At 46.9% G+C, this 27,107-nt stretch overlaps 5 non-coding genes across 5 annotated transcripts; all 5 read right to left on the bottom strand.

Annotated features, from left to right (window-relative positions):
• Window positions 1-270: 270 nt before the first annotated feature.
• LOC142253807 (U6 spliceosomal RNA) lies at window positions 271-374 on the bottom strand. The gene has a single exon (XR_012726840.1). It is a non-coding gene; the product is annotated as a U6 spliceosomal RNA (small nuclear RNA).
• A 4,228-nt stretch (window positions 375-4,602) lies between these two features.
• LOC142253783 (U6 spliceosomal RNA) lies at window positions 4,603-4,709 on the bottom strand. The gene has a single exon (XR_012726818.1). It is a non-coding gene; the product is annotated as a U6 spliceosomal RNA (small nuclear RNA).
• Window positions 4,710-9,025: 4,316 nt separating this feature from the next.
• Window positions 9,026-9,129, bottom strand: LOC142253812 (U6 spliceosomal RNA). The gene has a single exon (XR_012726845.1). It is a non-coding gene; the product is annotated as a U6 spliceosomal RNA (small nuclear RNA).
• Window positions 9,130-14,206: 5,077 nt separating this feature from the next.
• LOC142253794 (U6 spliceosomal RNA) lies at window positions 14,207-14,313 on the bottom strand. Its single transcript, XR_012726829.1, has one exon. It is a non-coding gene; the product is annotated as a U6 spliceosomal RNA (small nuclear RNA).
• Window positions 14,314-18,397: 4,084 nt separating this feature from the next.
• LOC142253822 (U6 spliceosomal RNA) lies at window positions 18,398-18,501 on the bottom strand. Its single transcript, XR_012726854.1, has one exon. It is a non-coding gene; the product is annotated as a U6 spliceosomal RNA (small nuclear RNA).
• Between the last annotated feature and the right edge of the window lie 8,606 nt (window positions 18,502-27,107).

Here is a 27,107-nt window from a genome sequence, read left to right as displayed (position 1 = left end):
GCCTGAGGCATCATAATGCCGGGTCACTTTTACCAAATTGTAAACATGGTGACAAAAAAAAACAAAAAAACCCCTACATTGTGGAATTTCACTTTTAAATTACAATTTCTCCACTTTTGGATTTTTTTTCCCCATTTTCCAGTACACTACATGGAAAAATGAAAAGGAAATAAAGCAAAATGGCCATGGCTTGAAGGGGTTAACAAGGCCAGAAATGTTCTTACCTCAAAAATTGACGAAAAAAAAGTACATTTGGGTTAATAAATGCGTGAAAATATGGAACGGTTCACGAATTTGCGTGTCATCCTTGCGCAGGGGCTATGCTGATCTTCTCTGTATCGTACCAAGTTTAGTAAATGTGCTGCCAAAAGCGAAGTATATGCGCTGTCAAAGCAAGCTCAAACTGATATCCTACCTGACCGCTATATATAGGCCTAAAAAAATGGGATATTTTAACTTAGGGACATCATTTTATTTATTTTTTTAATTTATTTTTTTTTTTTTACAGTAAATTCTGAAAGATTTTAGGTAATATCCTATTAATGAAGAAATCAAACTGTAAAAAAGCTAATTAGGGAAAAAATAAGAGATATTGTGCAATAATTCAATATGCAAATTAGATCCACACTGCAGAGCATGCTGGGAGGAAGTGAGGGGGCAGCTTTTGCCTGTGATAGATGTTGTAGTATAAGTGGGAAACAAAGAGGGACATTACTACTGTGTTGGGGGATGGAAGGGGATATTACATTTGTATAGGGGCACAGAGAGGTAATTTTTACTTTGTAGGAGCACAAAGGACAAACAATACCAATGAATGTGGCTGAAACAAAGGGCCATTATTATTGTGTGGGTAAACATTCGGGGACATTACAACAGTATTGGGGACTAAAGGGGGCACATAGGGTGTAGTATAATTGTACAGCCCTAAGAGAAGAACTATTATTGTGTAGGGCACACACAGGGCATTTTTACTGTGTAAGAACACAAAGGCGAAACAATTCCAAGTTGACTGTGTTCAAAAAGGGACATTGCTATTGTGTAGGAACACGAAAAGGGGCATGAGTACATTTTGGGGGACATAGAAGGTATACAACTGCATATAAGTGACGTTCCTGACATTACCATTCATCAGAATTGCCGGGTTTCGCTGTGCGCGGCAAGAGGCGGGAGCGGCTGCTTCTCAAATTCTATGGAGTCTCAATCTGAGCCTCATTCTGAGCCTTATTCTGAGCCTCCATAGTCTTTTATTGTGGAGAAACGTCCTGGGAAGCACTGGACTATGCCAGACTTTGGTGGGAACTTTGCATTTTAATAAATTGGTGAACAAAGGACTGTGTCTTGTTTTTATTTCTCTATGTTTATGTTTTCAGGCTTCCATTTGTGGAATATGGCAGACTCCCTGGACTACAGTGGTCCTGCTGGTTTTTTTTTTTTTAGTAAAGTATTGAATGATGGAAAGTGTTTATTTTAATAAAGTATTTTTTACGTGTGTATATTTTTTTATTACTGGGTTCGTAATGGCGATGTCTGATAGATACTTTTCCATTACTAATCCCTGGGCTTGATGCCAGCTAACACTACACAGGTGCCATTAACCCCAACTACCATTACCCTGATTGCCACCACGCCAGGGAAGAACCATGCAAAGCGCTAGAATTGGCGCATCTAATGTGATGCGCCTTTTCTGGGGTGGCTGCGGGCTGGTATTTTTAGTCTGGGAAAGCCCATGGTTATTGTCCTGTACCGCACCAGGGTAATCAGGAAGAGCTGAGGCAAAGAGCCAGAACTGGTGCATCTAATGTGATGTGCCGTTTCTGAGGTGGCTGCGGGCTGGTATTTTTAGTCTAAGAAGGAGCCAATAATCATGGGCCTCTCCAGCCTCATAATAACAGCCTCCAGCTGTCTGCTTTGCCCTTGCTGGTTATCAAAAATAAGGGGCACCCCACGCTGTTTTTTCCCCCCATTTATTTATTTAATCATAAAAAGTTGTCCAATAAGCTCCACAGGTTACAATGTTATTATTATACTAGCTGTACTACCCAGCTTCGCCCGTGTTAATAACTGCTGTTAACAAAATAGAATACATTAACAAAAATGCATTCTGGAAACACAAACAACAAAACAAATAGATAGAAATGTAATTATTAAAAGGCAAAAACTAAGCTAATAGAAGTATTTCACAACATATATTTCAACACCACAAATATTCCCACAGATTTAACTAAATTAGCCAAGTAATGTGCTCTGTCTGTCTCTTTCCAGATCTGTCTCTTACCCCATCTGTCTCTTTCCCGTCTGTCTCTGTCTGTCTCTTTCCTCGTCTGTCTCTTTCCAGGTCTGTCTCTTTCCAGGTCTGTCTCTTTCCAGGTCTGCCTCTTTCCTCGTATGCCTGTCTCTGTCTCTTTCTTTGTCTGTCTCTATCTCTCTGCTTCTTTCCCCATCTGTCTCTTTCCAGGTCTGTCTCTTTCCCAGGTCTGTCTCTTACCCCGTCTGTCTCCCCGTCTCTTTGTCTGTGTCTTTTCCTGTCTGTCTCTTTCCCTGTCTGCCTGTCTTTGTCTGTCTCTATTTCTCTGTCTTTTTCCCCATCTATCTCTATCAAGGTCTCTGTCTTTCCCCATCTATCTTTGTCTGTCTCTCTAGCTGTCTCCTCCTTCCCTGTCTTCCTGTCTCTGTACCTGTCTGCATATCTGCCTGTCTCTTTCCAGGTCTGTCTCTTTCCAGGTCTGTCTCTTTCCAGGTCTGTCTATCCTTTTCCCCGTCTGTCTCTTTCACCGTTTGTCTCTCTCTGTCTCTTTCCCTTTCTGTCTCTGTCTGATTCTCTCTCTGTCTGTCTCTCTATCCATCTCCCCACCGACATCTTATTATCTCACATATACGCTTCTTATACTATGAATGTTTTTTGTTCCTGTAGCAACCACTCACAGCTGCTACTAATAAACTGAAGTTACAGGCTCCATTTACTTTAATGAAGGCATGTTTTTCAGAGAGTAACTGTAAAGCGCGGGGTTAGATTTTCCTGTCAAAACATAGTGTACGACTTTCCCTGGGTCACATGAGGTGTCATACATGTCATACATGTCATGAGGTGTACATTTGCACCATTTAGAGCCTTTCACGTGGCACTAAACAATGTTTTTAGTCTTGTTTAACCTAATAAATAAATAAATAATTTTAAAATATTACGTGGGATTCCCCCTATTTTTGATAATCAGTCAAGGTAAAGCAGAAAGCAGGGGGCTGAAATTATCAGGCTGCGAAGGCCCATGGTTATTTGGCCTTTCCCAACCTAAAAATAGCAGCCCGCAGCCACTTCAGAATTTCTGCACCACATTAGATGCGCCAATTCTGGAGCTTTGCTTGACTCTTCTCGATTGCCCTGGTGCGGTGGCTATCAGGGTAATATATTTTTGGGGTTGATGTCAGCTTTGTAATGTCAGCTGTCATCAAGCCTAGGAGTTATTAATGAAGAGGCGTGAATCAATCACCCCCATTATTAACCCGATAAGTAAAAAGAAAAAACACACACAAATAGTTTATTTGAAAAAACCCCACTCTCCAACTCTTTCCCTGGTTCACCAATATATTTAAAATAAAAACCCAGGCAGGTCTGACGTAGTCCAGGGAATTTGACATAGTCCAGGGAATCCGATGTAGTGCACAGCCTTGTACAAAAACGTGTTTTCCTGCAAAAAGATGCAGAAGTGGAGCTGCACAAAATACTTTACGTGTGCACATAGCCTAAATTGTAATAAAACACATATCTACCCCCGGTTTTATCAGTAAAAAGTCAGCTCAGGGCCCAAAAAATAAGCCTTCCCATAGTCCCAGATTCCCAAAAAATAAAAACATTACGGTCCTGGAAAATATCGCGAAAAGGTATATTTATTTGTTTTTTTACATATTTCTGATTTTTTTTTGACCATTTAAATAAAAAAAAAATTATACATGTTTGGTATCTAAGAACTCGTACTGACCTGGGCAATCATGCTGCAAAGTCTGATTTACCATATGGTGAACATGGAAAGTAAAAAACCCCAAAACAATGCGGACTTGCACTTTGTTAGCAATTTCACCGAACTTGGAATTTTTTTTACCATTTTCCACTACTTTATAAAATAAAAAAAAATGTAAAATCAATGATGTCAGTCACGGGCAGCACGGTGGCTCAGTGGTTAGCACTGCAGTCTTGCAGCACTGGGGTCCTGGTTTCAAAACCCACCAAGGACACTATCTGCGAGGAGTTTGTATGTTCTCCCTGTGTTTGCGTGGGTTTCCTCTGGGTACTCTGGTTTCCTCCCACACTCCAAAGACATACAGATAGGGACTCTGGATTGTGAGCCCCAATGAGGACAGTGTTCCTGATGTATATAAAGTGTGGAATTAATAGCGATATATAAATGAATACATTTATAATTTATTAGTATTAAGGTCAAGTTTTCCCTCAAAAAACAAGCCCAAACATAGCTATATTGCGGAAAAAATAAAAAAACGTTCTGGCTTTTGGAATAAGAAGGAGAGGAAAAGCGAAAAAACGTAAGGGGTTAACAAGGCCAGAAATGTTGGGAGATGAGGGTAACAAAAACTTGGGGTTGAGAAATGCGTGAAAATGTGGAACGCTTCACGATTATACGTGTCATCCTTGCGCAGGGGCCATGCTAATCTTCTCTGTATCGTTCCAATTTCAGCATATGTGCTGCCGAAGCGAGCACAAACTGCCATCCGACGTATCCGCTATATATAGTCCTATAAAAATAAATAATTTAACTTAGGGAGATTATTTTTAAAATCAGTTAATTCTGAAAGGTTTTAGGGAGCACTCTATGAATGTTGCAGTTAAAGTGTAATAAATGTAATAAATGTAATCAGGGAAAAAAGAGGTAATAATTTGTCACTAATTAATATGCAAATGAGATCCGCGCCGCACAGGATCCTGGGAGAACATGGGGCCTATTTCCTACTGTACAACGGGAATTACTATGGTACAGGGCCACACAGGGGAATTCCTAAGGTACATGGGGCATTACTACTGTACAGGGGGCATTCCAATTTTACAGGGGCTCACAAGAGGCATTACTACTGTACAGGAGGTATTAGTATTGTACAGAGGCTCCTCACAGGGGGCAATACTACTGTACGAGGGGGTATTATTTTTGTACATGGGGGTCACAGTTGGGCAATACTATTGTACAGGGGGGCATTATTACTGTAGTGGGGCTCACAGGGGAAATTACTACTGCACAACGGAGCATTACTACTGTACAGGAGGTATTAGTATTGTACAGAGGCTCCTCACAGGCGGCAATACTACTGTACGAGGGGGCATTATTTTTGTACATGGGGGTGACAGTTGGGCAATACTACTGTACAGGGGGGCATTATTACTGTACTGGGGCTCACAGGGGAAATTACTACTGAACAACGGAGCATTACTACTGTACATGGGGTCAAAGGTGGGCATTACTACTAATCTTGCGGGCATTGCTATTCTACGGGGGGCATTACTACTGTGCAGGGGGCATAACTACTGTACAGGGGCATTACTACTGAACAGGGGGCATTGCTACTGTGCAGGGGGCATAACTACTGTACAGGGGGCATTACTACTGTACAGGGGGCATTACTACTGATCTTGGGGGCATTGCTATTCTACAGGGGGCATTACTACTGTGCAGGGGGCATAACTACTGTACAGGGGGCATTACTACTGTACAGGGGGCATTACTACTGTGCAGGGGGCATTACTACTGTACAACGGGTCACAAGTGGGGATTACTACTGATCATGGGGCATTACTACTGCACAAGGGGGCACTACTGTTGTACAGGGGGCATTACTATTGTGAATGAGGGCATTACTGCTGTACATGGGGGCATTACTAGTGTACAGGAGCTCACAGAGAGCATTACTACTGTACAATGGGACATTACTGCTGTACAGGGGCATTATAATTGTACAGGGGCTCACAGAGGGCATTATTACTGCACAGGAGGCATTACTCATGTACTGGGGAACACAGGGGGCATTACTACTGTACAACAGGTCATTACTACTGTAGAGGGGCTCATTGATAAGCATTACTTTTGTACATGGGGCTACTAATACTATACAGTGGCACACAGGGGACAGTCTCTTGTTTTTATTTTCTCTCTGTTTATCTTTTTCAGGTTCCCATTTGTGGACTATGGCGGATTCCTTGGACTACGGTGGTCCTGCTATTTTTTTTTGTTTGTTTTAATAAAGTAGTGAATGATGGAAAGTGTTTATTTTAATAAATCATTTTGTTAAATTGTGTATGTTGTCTTTTTTTATTACTGGGTTATTAATAGGGGTGCCTGATAGACGCCTCTCCATTACTATCCCATGGGCTTGCTGCCAGCTGACATTACACAGCTGACATCAACCCCAGCTACCATTACTCCGATTGCCACTGCACCATGGCAATCAGGAAGAGGCGGACAAAGCGTCAGAATTAGAGCATCTAGTGTGATGCTCCACTTCTCCCGCAGCTGCAGGCTGCTAGTTTTAGGCTTGGACGAGCCAATAACCATGGACCTTCCCAGCCTATCAGGCCCTATCTGTCTGCTTTTCCTTGGCTGGTTACCAAACATAGCAGGGAACCCATGCAAGTTTTTTAATTAACGACGGTAATTTATTTATTTATTTATTTAACCCCGTCACTAGTACGCCATTGGTCGTGTCCCTGCGGTTACCATGGGCTCCGGCGGATCTGATCAGCAGACGTGCGTGTGTTAACTCTTTCGATCACACTGTCAAACTCTGCTCCCGCCACCGTCGGTGGCCCCGTGATGCGATCACGGGGCGCCGTAGTATTTCCATGACAGCTCGGGGTCAGATTATTACTCCTGATGCTGTCATGAATCACTTCCTGTGAGAGTCAACAGAATGCCAGCACTCTCAGGAGACCAGCATTTCTCCTGATCAGAGCGATGCTGCAGCATCGCTCTGAACAGGAAAAGCCATTGCAGTGTACAGTCATAAAGTCCTCTAGGGCAACTAGTAAAATCAGTAAAAAAAAATTAAAGAAATAAATAATTATGTAAAATATGAAAAAATAAAAGCTAAAGCTCAAATCACCCCCCTTTTGCCTCATTGAAAGCAAAACAATTGAAAAACTAAAAAACAAAACAAAAAATTGAGACGTCCCTGAGGTAACCAGGTGTCACAAAACAAGGTAACATCACTGCAACAGCTCGGGTCCTACATAACTGTGCCAGTCAGTACACACACACCAGCACACCAGGACACATACACTCCAAAACCAGGGCGGGAGACTCCCATAGAACCAGGTGACAGGGCTGGGCACTGTGAGCTAACAGGCAGCCAACTGGGTAGGGAGAGATCAGACCTGGGGGAGGGGTGGATGGCCTGGAGAGTGGGAGAAGTCAGTTAGCGGGCTGGAGAGACTGAAAGTGAGCAGTCACAAGGAGGAGAATGAGTTGTCAGTAAAGGTGTCAAGACAAAGGAATCTTGAGACACAGTGAAAGTAGCAAAGACCCCGCCAAGACCTGAGTAGAAACAGCGGCCACTCAGGGGAGAAAGTATCTGGAGAACGAGAGGTCAAGCTCCAGGGACAGTGGAATGCTGTGGGAGTGGAAATCCAGGGCTCCTAGTACTTTGCACGCACGGGGTGCAGATCCGAGAACAGACCAGGACTTCAAGCCATCTATTAACTCTGCCAGGTGGATGGGTTTCCAGGACTCATCTGCCACCATTAACATCCGAGGCATAAGCAGCAAAGGGAGGAACGGGACATATTCCCTTAAATAGTCCAAACTGCCTTCGGCAGGACCCAGACACCAGGAGGACCTCCAAGTGCTCCACGCCAGGGAGGACCCACACACACACACACACAAGTGCATCGGTGGGCGAGTGGCACCAGGTCAGCTGGCACAGGGACACAGGACTCGGGCGCACCTGGGATCCAGCACCTCCCCAGATTCCGAACCCAGCTGTAAGTAAAGCGACCAAACTGCACTCCCCTGTCTGGACTGAGGTATTTCACTGCACCTCCACATTAACCCCTACCTACCCCTGGGGAAAAGCCCTGCTCACGTAGGGCTTCACCATCCACGCTGCCCCATCCATCACCCCCAGGGAAGACCGGCAGATGACATCCCTGGCCGCGCACCGCGTGTGGCGTAGTCGGGCTATTTTTATTATTTTTCCCATTTTATTTAAAAACTGATCGACGTGCCCCTGGATCTGGGATCCCTCGAGCCACGGATTGCCCGGATCCGAGCAGCTCGGATGCCCCGGGGTGCGACAATACACATATTTGGTATTGCTGAGTTCAGAAATGCCTGGGCTATAAAAATATAAAAGCAATTAATATGACTAGTACAAGGTGTAGCGAGAAAAAATATTCCAGATGACAAAATGATGGTTTTTGGTCATCGCAACATGGCACTAAAATGCAATAACAGGCGATCAAATCATCATATACAAATATGGTATAATTAAAAACATCAGCTCAAAACGCAAAAAAAAAAGCCGTCACTGAGCCCCAGATCCCGAACAATGAGAATGCTACAGGTCTCCGAACATGGCGACAAGGCGCTATTCTTTTTTTGGACAAACTTCTGCTTTTTCTTCACCCTTTAGATAAAAGTAAAAGTATACATGTTTTGTATCTACGAACTCGCACCGGCCTGAGGCATCATAATGCCGGGTCACTTTTACCAAATTGTAAACGTGGTGACAGAAAAAAAGAAAAAAAAACCCCTACATTGTGGAATTTCATTTTTAAATTACAATTTCTCCACTTTTGGATTTTTTTCCCCCATTTTCCAGTACATTATATGGAAAAAATGAGTGATGTCATTCAAAAGTACAACACACGGCCCTCACGTGGAAAAATCAATACGTTAGGGCTTTTGGAAGAAGAGGACGAAAAACGAAAAGGAAATAAAGCAAAATGGCCATGGCTTGAAGGGGTTAACAAGGCCAGAAATGATCTTATCTCAAAAACTGACGAAAAAAAGTACATTTGGGTTAATAAATGCGTCAAAATATGGAACGCTTCACGAATTTGCGTGTCATCCTTGCGCAGGGGCCATGCTGATATTCTTTGTATCGTACCAAGTTTAGTAAATGTGCTGCCAAAAGCAAAGTATATGTGCTGCCAAAGCAAGCTCAAACTGATATCCGACCTGACCGCTAAATATAGGCCTAAAAAAATGGGATATTTTAACTTATGGACATCATTTTATTTATTTTTTTAATTTATTTATTTTTTTACAGTAAATTCTGAAAGATTTTAGGTAATATCCTATTAATGAAGAAATCAAACTGTAAAAAAGCTAATTAGGGAAAAAATAAGAGATAAGGTGCAATAATTCAATATGCAAATTAGATCCACACTGCAGAGCATGCTGGGAGGAAGTGAGGGGGCAGCTTTTGCCTGTGATAGATGTTGTAGTATAAGTGGGAAACAAAGAGGGACATTACTACTGTGTTGGGGGATGGAAGGGGATATTACATTTGTATAGGGGCACAGAGAGGTAATTTTTACTTTGTAGGAGCACAAAGGACAAACAATACCAATTAATGTGGCTGAAAAAAGGGCCATTATTATTGTGTGGGTAAACATTCGGGGACATTACAACAGTATTGGGGACTAAAGGGGGCACATAGGGTGTAGTATAATTGTACAGCCCTAAGAGAAGAACTATTATTGTGTAGGGCACACACAGGGCATTTTTATTGTGTAGGAACACAAAGGCGAAACAATTCCAAGTTGACTGTGTTCAAAAAGGGACATTGCTATTGTGTAGGAACATGAAAAGGGGCACGAGTACATCTTGGGGGACATAGAAGGTATACAACTGCATATAAGTGACGTTCCGGATATTACCATTCATCAGAATTGCCGGGTTTCGCTGTGCGCGGTAAGAGGCGGGAGCGGCTGCTTCTCAAATTCTGTGGAGTCTCGTTCTGAGCCTCATTCTGAGCCTTATTCTGAGCCTCCATAGTCTTTTATTGTGGAGAAACGTCCTGGGAAGCACTGGACTATGTCAGACTTTGGTGGGAACTTTGCATTTTAATAAATTGGTGAACAAAGGACTGTGTCTTGTTTTTATTTCTCTATGTTTATGTTTTCAGGCTTCCATTTGTGGAATATGGCAGATTCCTTGGACTACGGTGGTCCTGCTGTTTTTTTTTCTTTAGTAAAGTATTGAATGATGGAAAGTGTTTATTTTAATAAAGTATTTTTTACGTGTGTATCATTTTTTATTACTGGGTTCGTAATGGCGATGTCTGATAGATACTTTTCCATTACGAATCCCTGGGTTTGATGCCAGCTAACACTACACAGGTGCCATTAACCCTAACTACCATTACCCTGATTGCCACCACGCCAGGGAAGAACCATGCAAAGCGCTAGAATTGGTGCATCTAATGTGATGCGCCTCTTCTGGGGTGGTTGAGTGCTGCTATTTTTCGTCTGGGAAGGCCCATGGTTATTGGCCTGTACCGCACCAGGGTAATCAGGAAGAGCTGAGGCAAAGAGCGAGAACTAGTGCATCTAATGTGATGTGCCGCTTCTGGGGTGGCTGCGGGCTGTTACTTTTAGTCTAAGAAGGAGCCAATAATCATGGGCCTTTCCAGCCTCATAATAACAGCCTCCAGCTGTCTGCTTTGCCCTTGCTGGTTATCAAAAATAAGGGGCACCCCACGCTGTTTTTTTCCCCCATTTATTTATTTAATCATAAAAAGTTGTCCAATAAGCTCCACAGGTTACAATTTTATTATTATACTAGCTGTACTACCCGGCTTCGCCCGTGTTAATAACTGCTGTTAACAAAATAGAATGCATTAACAAAAATGTATTCTGCAAACACAAACAAGAAAACAAATAGATAGAAATATAATTATTAAAAGGCAAAAACTAAGCTAATAGAAGCATTTCAGAACATATATTTCAACACCACAGATATTCCACACAGATTTAACTAAATTAGCTAAGTAATGTGCTCCGTCTGTCTCTTTCCAGATCTGTCTCTTTCCCCGTCTGTCTCTTTCCCGTCTGTCTCTGTCTGTCTCTTTCCAGGTCTGTCTCTTTCCAGGTCTGTCTCTTTCCTGGTCTGTCTCTTTCCAGGTCTGTCTCATTCCAGGTCTGCCTCTTTCCAGGTCTGCCTCTTTCCTCGCTGCCTGTCTCTGTCTCTTTCTTTGTCTGTCTCTATCTCTCTGCTTCTTTCCCCATCTGTCTCTTTCCAGGTCTGTTTCTTACCCCGTCTGTCTCCCCGTCTCTTTGTCTGTGTCTTTTCCTGTCTGTCTCTTTCCCTGTCTGCCTGTCTTTGTCTGTCTCTATTTCTCTGTCTCTTTCCCCATCTGTCTCTATCAAGGTCTGTGTCTTTCTCCATCTGTCTTTGTCTGTCTCTCTGGCTGTCTTCTCCTTCCCTGTCTTCCTGTCTCTGTACCTGTCTGCATATCTGCCTGTCTCTTTCCAGGTCTGTCTCTTTCCAGGTCTGTCTCTTTCCAGGTCTGTCTCTCCTTTTCCCCGTCTGTCTCTGTCTGTCTATTTCACCGTTTGTCTCTGTCTGTCTCTTTCCCTGTCTGTCTCTATCTCTCTGTCTCTTTCCCTGTCTGTATCTGTCTGATTCTCTCTCTGTCTGTCTCTCTCTATCCATCTCCCCACTGACATCTTATTATCTCACATATACGCTTCTTATACTATGAATGTCTTTTGTTCCTGTAGCAACCACTCAAACCTGCTACTAATAACCTGAAGTTCCAGGCTCCATTTACTTTAATGAAGGCATGTTTTTCAGAGAGTAACTGTAAAGCGCGGGGTTAGATTTTCCTGTCAAAACATAGTCTACGACGTTCCCTGGGTCACATGAGGTGTCTGTGCAAAATTTTGTGATTGTAAATGCGACGGTGCGGATACACTTTTCGTTTCACTTTTTCCCCATTATGTAGACAAGGGCAAAATTGATTGGTAAATTGGAACGCGCGGGGTTAAAATTTCGCCTCACAACATAGCCTATGACGCTCTCGGGGTCCAGACGTGTGAGTGTTCAAAATTTTATGACTGTAGCTGCGACGGTGCAGATGCCAATCCCGGACATACACACACACATACATACACACATTCAGCTTTATATATTAGATGTCTGGAGGTTGTGCAATTATATGTTTATTTGTCCGTGTACTGTCTTTTCTATATCTATTATCTATCTCTATAGCAATTGCTGTCCAAAAACACCAGAAAAACGTATCGGAAACGGGGTTTTTTTCTGCTGCGTTTTTCCTGCCAAGAGATGCAGAAATGGTGCAGAAATGACTGCACCAAATACTAATGTGTGCACATACCCCAGGGTTCCCATGACAAGGGTTTGTTGAGTTTTTGACACTGCAGAATTTCTGCACCAATTCAGTACCTTAGCTTATTTGCGCTTTTGCCTTGCATTTTTATTACATGTGTTTTGATGCAGTTTTGACGTGTTTTTGTCTTAATAATACAGTTTGTTGAAATAAAGACAGCAGAGAAAACAGAATTTTGTCAAAAGCAAAGAATTCAACATCTAAAAATACACAAAAACACATGTACAAATATAAAATAAAAATATAAAAGATAAAGCTAGATAGATGATAGAAATATTTTAGACAAAATAGATTGCTATCCTACAGATATATAATGTCACAACCCCCCTACATATTATACATTTGCACCATTTAGAGCCTTTCACGTGGCACTAAACAATGTTTTTAGTCTTGTTTAACCTAATAAATAAATAAATAATTTTAAAATATTACGTGGGATTCCCCCTATTTTTGATAATCAGTCAAGGTAAAGCAGAAAGCAGGGGGCTGATATTATCAGGCTGCGAAGGCCCATAGTTATTTGGCCCTTCCCAACCTAAAAATAGCAGCCCGCAGCCACTCCAGAATTTCTGCACCACATTAGATGCGCCAATTCTGGAGCTTTGCTTGACTCTTCTCGATTGCCCTGGTGTGGTGGCTATCAGGGTAATATATTTTTGGGGTTGATGTCAGCTTTGTAATGTCAGCTGTCATCAAGTCTAGGAGTTATTAATGAAGAGACGTCAATCAATCACCCCCATTATTAACCCGATAAGTAAAAAGAAAAAACACACAAATAGTTTATTTGAAAAAACCCCACTCTCCAACTCTTTCCCTGGTTGACCAATATATTTAAAATAAAAACCCAGGCAGGTCTGACGTAGTCCAGGGAATCTGACATAGTCCAGGGAATCCGATGTAGTGCAAGTGCACAACCTTGTACAAAAACGTGTTTTCCTGCAAAAAGATGCAGAAGTGGAGCTGCACAAAATACTTTACGTGTGCACATAGCCTAAATTGTAATAAAACACATATCTACCCCCAGTTTTATCAGTAAAAAGTCAGCTCAGGGCACAAAAAATAAGCCTTCCCATAGTCCCAGATCCCCAAAAAATAAAAACATTACGGTCCTGTAAAATATCGCGAAAAGGTAAATTTATTTGTTTTTTACATATTTCTGAATTTTTTTTGACCATTTAAATAAAAAAAAAAAATTATACATATTTGGTATCTAAGAACTCGTACTGACCTGGGCAATCATGCTGCGAAGTCTGATTTACCATATGGTGAACATGGAAAGTAAAAAACCCCAAAACAATGCGGACTTTCACTTTGTTAGCAATTTCACCGAACTTGGAATTTTTTTTTACCATTTTCCACTACTTTATAAAATAAAAAGAAAATAAAATCAAAGATGTCAGTCACGGGCAGCACGGTGGCTCAGTGGTTAGCACTGCAGTCTTGCAGCACTGGGGTCCTGGGTTCAAAACCCACCAAGGACTCTATCTGCAAGGTGTTTGTATGTTCTCCCTGTGTTTGCGTGGGTTTCCTCTGGGTACTCTGGTTTCCTCCCACACTCCAAAGACATACAGATAGGGACTCTAGATTGTGAGCCCCAATGGGGACAGTGTTCCTGATGTATGTAAAGTACTGTGGAATTAATAGCGCTATCTAAAGAATAAAATTATAAATTAATAGTATTAAGGTCAACTTTTCTATCAAAAAACAAGGCCAAACATAGCTATATTGTCGAAAAAATAAAAAAACGTTATGGCTTTTGGAATAAGAAGGAGAGGAAAAGCGAAAAAACGTAAGGGGTTAACAAGGCCAGAAATGTTGGGAGATGAGGGGAACAAAAACTTGGGGTTGAGAAATGCGTGAAAATGTGGAACGCTTCACGATTATACGTGTCATCCTTGCGCAGGGGCCATGCTAATCTTCTCTGTATCGTTCCAATTTCAGCATATGTGCTGCCGAAGCTAGCACAAACTGCCATCCGACGTATCCGCTATATATAGTCCTATAAAAGTAAATATTTTAACTTAGGGAGATTATTTTTAAAATCAGTTAATTCTGAAAGGTTTTAGGTAGCACTCTATGAATGTTGCAGTTAAAGTGTAATAAATGTAATCAGGGAAAAAATAGGTAATAATTTGTCACTAATTAATATGCTAATGAGATCCGCGCCGCCGCACAGGATCCTGGGAGAACATGGGGCCTATTTCCTACTGTACAACGGGCATTACTATTGTACAGGGCCACACGGGGGAATTACTAAGGTACATGGGGCATTACTACTGCACGCACAGGGGGCATTCCAATTTTACAGGGGCTCACAAGAGGCATTACTACTGTAAAGGAGGTATTAGTATTGTACAGAGGCTCCTCACAGGGGGCAATACTACTGTACGAGGGGGCATTATTTTTGTACATGGGGGTGACAGTTGGGCAATACTACTGTACAGGGGGGCATTATTACTGTAGTGGGGCTCACAGGGGAAATTACTACTGCACAACGGAGCATTACTACTGTACATGGGGTCAAAGGTGGGCATTACTACTGATCTTGGGGGCATTGCTATTCTACAGGGGGCATTCCTACTGTCCAGGGGGCATAACTACTGTACAGGGGGCATTACTACTGTACAGGGGGCATTGCTACTGTACAGGGGGCATTACTACTGTACAGGGGGCATTACTACTGTGCAGGGGGTATAACTACTGTACAGGGGGCATTACTACTGTGCAGGGGGCATTACTACTGTACAGGGGGCATTACTACTGTACATGGGGTCACAAGTGGGCATTACTACTGATCATGGGGCATTACTACTGCACAAGGGGGCACTACTATTGTACAGGGGGCATTACTATTGTGAATGAGGGCATTACTGCTGTACATGGGGGCATTACTAGTGTACAGGAGCTCACAGAGAGCATTACTACTGTACAATGGGACATTACTGCTGTACAGGGGCATTATAATTGTACAGGGGCTCACAGAGGGCATTATTACTGTACAGGAGGCATTACTCATGTACTGGGGAACACAGGGGGCATTACTACTGTACATCAGGTCATTACTACTGTAGAGGGGCTCATTGATAAGCATTACTTTTGTACATGGGGCTACTAATACTATACAGTGGCTCACAGGGGACAGTCTCTTGTTTTTATTTTCTCTCTGTTTATCTTTCTCAGGTTCCCATTTGTGGACTATGGCGGATTCCTTGGACTACGGCGGTCCTGCTTTTTTTTTTGTTTGTTTTAATAAAGTAGTGAATGATGGAAAGTGTTCATTTTAATAAATCATTTTGTTAAATTGTGTATGTTGTCTTTTTTAATTACTGGGTTATTAATAGGGGTACCTGATAGACGCCTCTCCATTACTATCCCATGGGCTTGCTGCCAGCTGACATTACACAGCTGACGTCAACCCCAGCTACCATTACTCCGATTGCCACTGCACCATGGCAATCAGGAAGAGGCAGACAAAGCGTCAGAATTAGAGCATCTAGTGTGATGCTCCACTTCTCCCGCAGCTGCAGGCTGCTAGTTTTAGGCTTGGACGAGCCAATAACCATGGACCTTCCCAGCCTATCAGGCCCTATCTGTCTGCTTTTCCTTGGCTGGTTACCAATCATAGCAGGGAACCCATGCAAGTTTTTTAATTAACGACGGTAATTTATTTATTTATTTATTTATTTAACTCCGTCACTAGTACGCCATTGGTCGTGTCCCTGCGGTTACCATGGGCTCCGGCGGATCTGATCAGCAGACGTGCGTGTGTTAACTCTTTAGAACACACTGTCAAACTCTGCTCCCGCCACCGTCGGTGGCCCCGTGATGCGATCACGGGGCGCCGTTGTATTTCCATGACAGCTCGGGGTCAGATTATTACTCCTGATGCTGTCATGAATCACTTCCTGTGAGAGACAACAGAGCGCCAGCACTCTCAGGAGACCAGCATTTCTCCTGATCAGAGCGATGCTGCAGCATCGCTCTGAACAGGAAAAGCCATCGCAGTGTACAGTCATAAAGTCCTCTAGGGCAACTAATAAAATCAGTAAAAAAAATTAAAGAAATAAATAATTATGTAAAATATGAAAAAATAAAAGCTAAAGCTCAAATCACCCCCCTTTTGCCTCATTGAAAGCAAAACAATTGAAAAACTAAAAAACAAAACAAAAAACTGAGACGTCCCTGAGGTAACCAGGTGTCACAAAACAAGGTAACATCACTGCAACAGCTCGGGTCCTACATAACTGTGCCAGTCAGTACACACACACCAGCACACCAGGACACATACACTCCAAAACCAGGGCGGGAGACTCCCATAGAACCAGGTGACAGGGCTGGGCACTGTGAGCTAACAGGCAGCCAACTGGGTAGGGAGAGATCAGACCTGGGGGAGGAGTGGATGGCCTGGGGAGTGTGGGAGAAGTCAGTTAGCGGGCTGGAGAGACTGAAAGTGAGCAGTCGCAAGGAGGAGAATGAGTTGTCAGTAAAGGTGTCAAGACAGACAAAGGAATCTTGAAACACAGTGAAAGTAGCAAAGACCCCGCCAAGACCTGAGTAGAAACAGCAGCCACTCAGGGGAGAAAGTATCTGGAGAACGAGAGGTCAAGCTCCAGGGACAGTGGAATGCTGTGGGAGTGGAAATCCAGGGCTCCTAGTACTTTGCACGCACGGGGTGCAGATCCGAGAACAGACCGGGACTTCAAGCCGTCTATTAACTCTGCCAGGTGGGTGGGTTTCCAGGACTCATCTGCCACCATTAACATCCGAGGCATAAGCAGCAAAGGGAGGACCGGGACATATTCCCTTAAATAGTCCAAACTGCCTGCGGCAGGACCCAGACACCAGGAGGACCTCCAAGTGCTCCATGCCAGGGAGGACCCACACACACACACACAAGTGCATCGGTGGGCGAGTGGCACCAGGTCAGCTGGCACAGGGACACAGGACTCGGGCGCACCTGGGATCCAGCACGTCCCCAGATTCCGAACCTAGCTGTAAGTAAAGCGACCAAACTGCACTCCCCTGTCTGGACTGAGGTATTTCACTGCACTTCCACATTAACCCCTACCTACCCCTGGGGAAAAGCCCTGCTCACGTAGGGCTTCACCATCCACGCTGCCCCATCCATCACCCCCAGGGAAGACCGGCAGATGACATCCCTGGCCGCGCACCGCGTGTGGCGTAGTCGGACTATTTTTATTATTTTTCCCATTTTATTTAAAAACTGATCGACGTGCCCCTGGATCTGGGACCCCTCGAGCCACGGATTGCCCGGATCCGAGCAGCTCGGCTGCCCCGGGGTGCGACAATACACATATTTGGTATTACTGAGTTCAGAAATGCCTGGGCTATAAAAATATAAAAGCAATTAATCTGATTAGTACAAGGTGTAGCGAGAAAAAATATTCCAGATGACAAAATGATGTCTTTTGGTCATCGCAACATGGCACTAAAATGCAATAACAGGCGATCAAATCATCATATACAAATATGGTATAATTAAAAACATCAGCTCAAAACGCAAAAAAAAAAGCCGTCACTGAGCCCCAGATCCCGAACAATGAGAATGCTACAGGTCTCCGAACATGGCGACAAGGCGCTATTCTTTTTTTGGACAAACTTCTGCTTTTTCTTCACCCTTTAGATAAAAGTAAAAGTATACATGTTTTGTATCTACGAACTCGCACCGGCCTGAGGCATCATAATGCCGGGTCACTTTTACCAAATTGTAAACGTGGTGACAGGAAAAAAGCAAAAAAAACCCCCTAAATTGTGGAATTTCACTTTTTAAATTACAATTTCTCCACTTTTGGATTTTTTTCCCCCATTTTCCAGTACACTACATGGAAAAATGAGTGATGTCATTCAAAAGTACAACACACGGCCCTCACGTGGAAAAATCAATACGTTAGGGCTTTTGGAAGAAGAGGACGAAAAACGAAAAGGAAATAAAGCAAAATGGCCATACCTTGAAGGGGTTAACAAGGCCAGAAATGTTCTTACCTCAAAAATTGACGAAAAAAAAGTACATTTGGGTTAATAAATGCGTCAAAATATGGAACGCTTCATGAATTTGCGTGTCATCCTTGTGCAGGGGCTATGCTGATATTCTTTGTATCGTACCAAGTTTAGTAAATGTGCTGCCAAAAGCAAAGTATATGTGCTGCCAAAGTAGGCTCTAACTGATAGTGGACCTGACCGCTATATATAGGCCTAAAAAATTTTAACTTATGGACATCATTTTATTTATTTTTTTAATTTATTTATTTTTTTACAGTAAATTCTGAAAGATTTTAGGTAATATCCTATTAATGAAGAAATCAAACTGTAAAAAAGCTAATTAGGGAAAAAATAAGAGATATGGTGCAATAATTCAATATGCAAATTAGATCCACACTGCAGAGCATGCTGGGAGGAAGTGAGGGGGCAGCTTTTGCCTGTGATAGATGTTGTAGTATAAGTGGGAAACAAAGAGGGACATTACTACTGTGTTGGGGGATGGAAGGGGACATTACATTTGTATAGGGGCACAGAGAGGTAATTTTTACTTTGTAGGAGCACAAAGGACAAACAATACCAATTAATGTGGCTGAAAAAAGGGCCATTATTATTGTGTGGGTAAACATTCGGGGACATTACAACAGTATTGGGGACTAAAGGGGGCACATAGGGTGTAATATAACTGTACAGCCCTAAGAGAAGAACTATTATTGTGTAGGGCACACACAGGGCATTTTTGCTGTGTAGGAACACAAAAGCGAAACAATTCCAAGTTGACTGTGTTCAAAAAGGGACATTGCTATTGTGTAGAAACACGAAAAGGGGCACGAGTACATTTTGGGGGACATAGAAGGTATACAACTGCATATAAGTGACGTTCCTGACATTACCATTCATCAGAATTGCCGGGTTTCGCTGTGTGCGGCAAGAGGCGGGAGCGGCTGCTTCTCAAATTCTATGGAGTCTCGTTCTGAGCCTCATTCTGAGCCTTATTCTGAGCCTCCATAGTCTTTTATTGTGGAGAAACGTCCTGGGAAGCACTGGACTATGTCAGACTTTGGTGGGAACTTTGCATTTTAATAAATTGGTGAACAAAGGACTGTGTCTTGTTTTTATTTCTCTATGTTTATGTTTTCAGGCTTCCATTTGTGGAATATGGCAAATTCCTTGGACTACGGTGGTCCTGCTGTTTTTTTTTTCTTTAGTAAAGTATTGAATGATGGAAAGTGTTTATTTTAATAAAGTATTTTTTACGTGTGTATCTTTTTTTATTACTGGGTTTGTAATGGCGATGTCTGATAGATACTTTTCCATTACTAATCCCTGGGCTTGATGCCAGCTAACACTACACAGGTGCCATTAACCCTAACTACCATTACCCTGATTGCCACCACGCCAGGGAAGAACCATGCAAAGCGCTAGAATTGGCGCATCTAATGTGATGCGCCTCTTCTGGGGTGGTTGAGTGCTGCTATTTTTCGTCTCGGAAGACCCATGGTTATTGGCCTGTACCGCACCAGGGTAATCAGGAAGAGCTGAGGCAAAGAGCCAGAACTGGTGCATCTAATGTGATGTGCCGCTTCTGGGGTGGCTGCGGGCTGTTACTTTTAGTCTAAGAAGGAGCCAATAATCATGGGCCTTTCCAGCCTCATAATAACAGCCTCCAGCTGTCTGCTTTTCCCTTGCTGGTTATCAAAAATAAGGGGCACCCCACGCTGTTTTTTTCCCCCATTTATTTATTTAATCATAAAAAGTTGTCCAATAAGCTCCACAGGTTACAATTTTATTATTATACTAGCTGTACTACCCGGTTTTACCCGTGTTAATAACTGCTGTTAACAAAATAGAATACATTAACAAAAATGTATTCTGCAAACACAAACAACAAAACAAATAGATAGAAATGTAATTATTAAAAGGCAAAAACTAAGCTAATAGAAGCATTTCAGAACATATATTTCAACACCACAGATATTCCACACAGATTTAACTAAATTAGCTAAGTAATGTGCTCCGTCTGTATCTTTCCAGATCTGTCTCTTTCCCCATCTGTCTCTTTCCCGTCTGTCTCTGTCTGTCTCTTTCCAGGTCTGTCTCTTTCCAGGTCTGTCTCTTTCCAGGTCTGCCTCTTTCCAGGTCTGCCTCTTTCCTCGCTGCCTGTCTCTGTCTCTTTCTTTGTCTCTATCTCTCTGCTTCTTTCCCCATCTGTCTCTTTCCAGGTCTGTCTCTTTCCCAGGTCTGTCTCTTACCCCGTCTGTCTCCCCGTCTCTTTGTCTGTGTCTTTTCCTGTCTGTCTCTTTCCCTGTCTGCCTGTCTTTGTCTGTCTCTATTTCTCTGTCTCTTTCCCCTTCTGTCTCTATCAAGGTCAGTGTCTTTCTCCATCTATCTTTGTCTGTCTCTCTGGCTGTCTTCTCCTTCCCTGTCTTCCTGTCTCTGTACCTGTCTGCATATCTGCCTGTCTCTTTCCAGGTCTGTCTCTCCTTTTCCCCGTCTGTCTCTGTCTGTCTCTTTCACCGTTTGTCTCTGTCTGTCTCTTTCCCTGTCTGTCTCTATTTCTCTGTCTCTTTCCCTGTCTGTCTCTGTCTGTTTCTCTCTCTGTCTGTCTCTCTCTATCCATCTGTAGTGGGTGGGCCTACCCCCTACCAGCACCAGCATAGTTAACCCGGAATTGTTAAAACTGTTTTAATAAAAGTGTATTGTAATATGTTGTAGTGTTAGGGCACCCCCTAGTGGCCGGGTGGGACGGCTGTTGCCACCGGGGAAGGAGGAGTCGGCTGGATGTCTAGGGAAGGTCGGTGTGTGTGGAAGGGAGTCGGATCCGGGACAGCAGTGTGTGATCATCGGTGGCAGTGTGTATGAGCGGAACATTAGGGGACGCCGGAGTTACGGAGGAGGACGCAACCTCAAGGTCTGAATCCGCTGGTGTGGGTCCAGTGTGTGCTTGACTTAGAAGTGGGAGCCCGGAGAAGCGGAGTACCCAGGGCATATCCCCACCAGAGGGCGCGTTTGGGCAGGTTGTCCCCAGCTCCACAGAAAGTGCCGAATTCTGCTGACCGGATTGTTTTTCTTGTGAAAATAAATGTCATCTTTTATTAGCACCAGCTTTTGCCTGAAGACTGTTTGTGTCCCATCCGGCGAAGACACCGTCACACACTGCCCCACAAGAGCAGAGACTGATTTTCCTGTAATGGTGGAGCCGGGGGTAAGTCAGTCCTCCAGGGCCACGACTACAAGGTCAGAGGCGCCCCTGGCCCATCATTTCATGTGGCGTAGTCGGCAGGATACGAATTCCCTGCCAGGAACCCAAGAAGCTGGGGATCAGGTCGTGCCTGGAGCACAGGATCCCGACTACGGGAGAAGATTTCCAGTCCCCTGGTGGGAAGAGTACACAGTGCCCGCAGCGTTGGACCGGGCCGTTATCTGTGAAGTTGAAGAAAAGGCGCGAAAAGTTGGCGCCAAAAGAAGAGCCTGGGGCTGGCCGGTGCCGAAGAAGAGGTACAGAGTACTCCGCCCAAAGAGGGGAGGCGCCAGCTCCAGGGCATTGAGGAAGACATACGAAGTGGGCGGTGCTCGGAAGAAAAAGAAGTACCGCCGCGGAGGAGTCAAGATTATGCGTGAGGCTGGGGGAGGATTCTGTTTAAGAGCGGGAAACAAAGGCCCGCCTCCTCTTTCCTCAGTCTCAGCTTTGACGCCGCCGCTATTTACAGTACAGCGATCAGAGATGGAGGCTTCTGGACAACCGGAAGAACTTGCTACCACCATGGCTCTGGTCAGCCTAGGCCGGGGGCGCCCCAAGTTTGCTCCCGCAAGTGAGGCATCCCTTGCAGATCTTCCGACCGGACCGGGAGGTTCCACGCGTCCTGAGAAGGTGTCCTGGAAAACCACCTGGGATGCGAAGACCGGAAGTACCATTACAGAAGTACGGGCGACGTATGCCACGCCGCCACCAGGAAGCCGGCCTTTGGGGATTACGGACTTCCCTTGGGAGACCCCACAGCTTGGCGCCGCCGCCGCACCATCTGCCCCCGTGCGGGAGCCGGCTGAAGTGGCTGCCGAGCGACTGGAGGAAGACCACCTGGGCTTCGTCTGGGACCCGGTAATCGTCCCGCCCACCGTACCGTACCCCAGAGCTCCGTCCCCGGCACCCGACCCTGTCCGGGAACGCCTCCTTGCCGAAACCATTGTCCGGGAGATGCTGTCCGGTCCCGGCGCTGAGGAGCTGGCCCTGCAATTCACCACCGGAGTGGTGGTGAAGTTTAATCAGCAGGAGGGTTACGGGTTCATCCGCGAAGTTAACACCGGGGACGACTACTTCTATAATAGAGTCCACCTGGATGTGGAGGGGCTGCCTAAACGTCTCCACACGCTGTATCCGGGCGAGAAGGTCCAATTTTTGCCCGATGCCGGTAGCCGCGGCCTGTTTGCGGTGGGGGTCACGCGGATGCCGACCGCCCGGGAAGCGGCCCAGTGGCAGCAAGAGCTGGAGTGGGAGGAACAACAGGAACGGCGCCGGAACCATCCAAAGCCGGTGCCGACCGCGGCCCCTCACTCCAGGCGCACCTTGGCGGTTCCATCGGAAGTACCATCTGGCACGATCGCCGACCCGGAAAGAGCTGCTCCGGTGGTAGCGGTGAGTCAGAATGTGACCAACAGACCGGTCATAGTCGTGGACGCGCCGCCACCTGCGCCACCACCATCCCGGGTAGCGACGCCATCATCCCCGCCGGGAGCTGATGAAGCTGTGTCAGCAGAGCCACCTTTTGCCCCCGTGTCCTTCCGGAGAATACGCCGCCAGCCGGGGCAATCTCTGGGAGCCTACATACAGGCACAAGCGGAGGAGTGGAAGCGATCCTGGCCTCCAGAATAGAGCTCCGCAGCTAATCTGGTTGAAGACCGGTAGCGTTCTTAGACCGGCAGAAGTCTTTGTTTCCAAAAGTTAAAGTTTTGTGCAAGTTTGCAGTTGATATGCCTGCTGCTCGCCACCGTAAGACCGGGAGCGCTGTTGAGCCTCCGGGCGCCATCGTAAGACCGGGAGCGCTGTTGAGCCTCCGGGCGCCATCGTAAGACCGGGAGCGCTGTTGAGCCTCCGGGCGCCGTCGTAAGACCGGGAGCGCTGTTGAGCCTCCGGGCGTTTCCAAAAGACCGGGAGCGCTATTGCGTCGCCCATTGTGGACTGGGCCGAAGGGTAGTCTTTTACGCTATGTTGTTGTTGAATTTACATGTTTTATAAGTAGAGCCTTGCCGGGAGGCTCGGATTTTAAGAGGGGAGGCATGTAGTGGGTGGGCCTACCCCCTACCAGCACCAGCATAGTTAACCCGGAATTGTTAAAACTGTTTTAATAAAAGTGTATTGTAATATGTTGCAGTGTTAGGGCACCCCCTAGTGGCCAGGTGGGACGGCTGTTGCCACCGGGGAAGGAGGAGTCGGCTGGATGTCTAGGGAAGGTCGGTGTGTGTGGAAGGGAGTCGGATCCGGGACAGCAGTGTGTGATCATCGGTGGCAGTGTGTATGAGCGGAACATCAGGGGACGCCGGAGTTACGGAGGAGGACGCAACCTCAAGGTCTGAATCCGCTGGTGTGGGTCCAGTGTGTGCTTGACTTAGAAGTGGGAGCCCGGAGAAGCGGAGTACCCAGGGCATATCCCCACCAGAGGGCGCGTTTGGGCAGGTTGTCCCCAGCTCCACAGAAAGTGCCGAATTCTGCTGACCGGATTGTTTTTCTTGTGAAAATAAATGTCATCTTTTATTAGCACCAGCTTTTGCCTGAAGACTGTTTGTGTCCCATCCGGCGAAGACACCGTCACACACTGCCCCACAAGAGCAGAGACTGATTTTCCTGTAATGGTGGAGCCGGGGGTAAGTCAGTCCTCCAGGGCCACGACTACAAGGTCAGAGGCGCCCCTGGCCCATCATTTCACATCTCCCCACTGACATCTTATAATCTCACATATATGCTTCTTATACTATGAAAGGAAGAGCCCGGACTGCTGACCCGAAGGGGCTTAAGGGAGGGCTACATGACTAGGAGGGATGCCAGGCCATAGGGTTAATAAGGGGTTAATGGAGAAAGTCAGTTTGGGCGCGAAATTTGGGGGTGGTGCTAAGGGGCAGTTAGGATCAGGGGTCAGTTTGATTGGTCAGGGGGTGGTGGCTATAGGGGGTAGTATATAGGGCAGGTCAGAGGGGGGGTGGGTCATTCCTACCTGGACGGTGACTGGAATCGTTGTGGCTGGATCCCGAAGATGGAGGACTTCATGGCACAGATGAAGAGGATGGCGGAGCAGCGTGGGCAGCGTTGGATGGACGAGCAGCTCCAGCGATGGTCCGGCGTCGGCGAGGAAGATGGGACCCCCCTGCCTCCGAAGCGGCAGCGAAGAACTCGGCCCCCGGAGCGCCTCAGCCCGGAGATGACGCCGAGGAGCCGGCAGCGGAGACGGAACCCAAGTGGATGTGCGGCGGTGGATCCGGGAGCCGGAACGTCGCGAGGCCCCGGCCGGAAGTCGGGCCGCGGGCGCCAAGGCAACGGGGCGGTGAGCGACACGGCCGGCCTCCCCTCCTCTTCCGGTTCGCGGCGCACGGCAGTGACGCGCGCGTCGCGGCCGCGTGACCCGGCGCGGTCACCTGACCCGTCGCGGTCACCTGACCCGGCGCGGTCACGTGCTCCGCTGCGCTCACGTGACCCGGCGTCCCCTGGTGCTCCGGCGGCCTCACCTGACCGAGCGCGCTCACCTGACCCGCCGCGGTCACGTGGGGCGGCGCGGTCACGTGGGGCGGCGCGGTCGCGTGAGCCGGCGCGGTCGCGTGGGGCAGCACGGTCACGTGGGGCGGCGCTGTCACCTGACCGGGCGCTGTCACCTGACCGGGCGCGGTCATGTGACCCCACGTACTCACCCGTCCCGGCGCGTCCCCGCGATCCGGCAGGCTCGCCTGACCCGGTGCGGTCACCTGACCCGCCGCGGTCACGTGGGCCGGCGCGGTCGCGTGGGTCGGCGGGGTCGCGTGGGCCAGCGGGGTCGTATGAGCCAGCGGGGTCACGGGGGCCAGCTGGGTTGCGCGGGCCAGCGGGATCGCGGGGCGCAGATGAGGCCACAGTGGCGGCGGCAGCAAGGTCCAGGAGCAGAGCGGGGCCCCTGCAGGAGCATGGGGTCCCAGTGTCGGCGGGGGAGTCCGTGCGGAGACGGCCCGGATCAGCGGGGCCCGGCCTGGGATCGCAGCGGAGGGACAACGATGGGACGGCGTCGGGATCAGCCGGAGCACGCGGGGATGCCGGACGGCATGCCCCAGGCGGTGTATATGTGGCGGAGCCAGCGTCTGGATCGTCGCGGAGGATGGATGGTGCTGCGGGCGGACGGGGCCTAAGGTCGAGTCTGCCGGACGGCGGGCTCCCTGGGCCTGGGTCCAGTGAGGACGATGAGGCCACCCTGGAGGAGGACGGCGCGGAGGACGGCACCGGGGACCAGATCGTGGAGGTCGGCGAGGCGGCTGGAGTGCGACGCGGAGGACATGTGACGGCTGTTTCGGGATCTTCTCGGAGTCAGCCTGGTAAGACCACGGTTTCTTCTATTTCTCGTGCATCTGGTTTGGCTATGGATGGTGTGTCTGGTGATATGGATGGCGTGCAGGGCGTGAATGTGGTTGGTGGTACGGGTGGTTTACTTGGTGGTCCGAGTGGTGGGCGGGTCGTGAATGTGGTGACGGGTGACGGCAGTGTGGCATCCGAGTTGTTGAGGTTGGTTAGGGGTTTGTTTGCCCCTGTGGGGGGCCCTAGCTTGGTGTGGCAGGGAGCGACGGGGCAGGAGGTTGCGACTCCTGCGGTTGGAGGGGTTGCTAGTGGCAATGCGGTTGGTGAGCCGGTGGTGGCGGCTCCCGCGGCCCCAGCTGCGGCTCCCGCTGCCGCAGCTGCGGCTGCAGTGGACATTGTTCGATTGGATGACAAGGCGAGAGGGGAAGTGTATGTTTGCTTTGATGGCCCGTTGGGGGCGCATCTGAAGCAGGAGACCAGGGAAAAAATATGGAAGGATGAATATGTTGAAATATTCTCATTGCTTCCGTTGGAAAAGTTTAATCTGGATCGGGTTAAACCGGATGAGAGCAAAAAGGACGAGGAAGAACGGCGGCGTTATCGCCTTATTCCCCGCACTTTTCAGAACTGGTTGCAGGCCTTTGTGATACTGGCCGGTGTGGTGGGGGAAAAGGCTCCGGATAACTGTACGGCGCTTTTTTGTTATCTGGATTCTATCTGTGAGGCGTATAGGACCTATGGGGGGACTGCTTGGCTACGGTATGACGAGCAGTTTCGCCAGAGGAAGGCGGTCAGACCCAGTTTACGGTGGGACCACAAAGAAATTAGTCTATGGATGCGGCTGATGGCTGCGCCGAAGTCGGCATCACAGTCCTTTCCAGGGGGCACCGGCGGGGGATCATTTGGCACCTCGTCGGGGCCCAAAAAGGGCGTTTGCTGGCAGTTTAATGAGAAGGAATGCCGGTTTGGGTCTTCCTGCCGATTCAAGCACGAGTGTTCGGGCTGTGGTGGCGCCCACAGTCACCTTAAGTGCTTCCGGAAGGGAAAAGGAAAGGCCGCTGAGTCTTCGTCAAAAAGGGAGGACCCCGGTGAGGGTAGATCGGATGGCGCCGTTTCTAAGTAGATACCCGGATCGGGGGTCGGCGGAATTGTTGAGTGATGGTTTTAGTTTTGGTTTCAAGATACCGTCAGTGGTTAAGACGGGAGAGATTCGTTTAAAAAATTTACAGTCGACTCG

This window comes from Anomaloglossus baeobatrachus, chromosome 9 (assembly GCF_048569485.1).
Source record: "Anomaloglossus baeobatrachus isolate aAnoBae1 chromosome 9, aAnoBae1.hap1, whole genome shotgun sequence".
Taxonomy (NCBI): domain Eukaryota; kingdom Metazoa; phylum Chordata; class Amphibia; order Anura; family Aromobatidae; genus Anomaloglossus; species Anomaloglossus baeobatrachus.
Note: the sequence above shows the minus strand (reverse complement) of the source record. Positions and strands in the feature narration are given on the sequence as shown.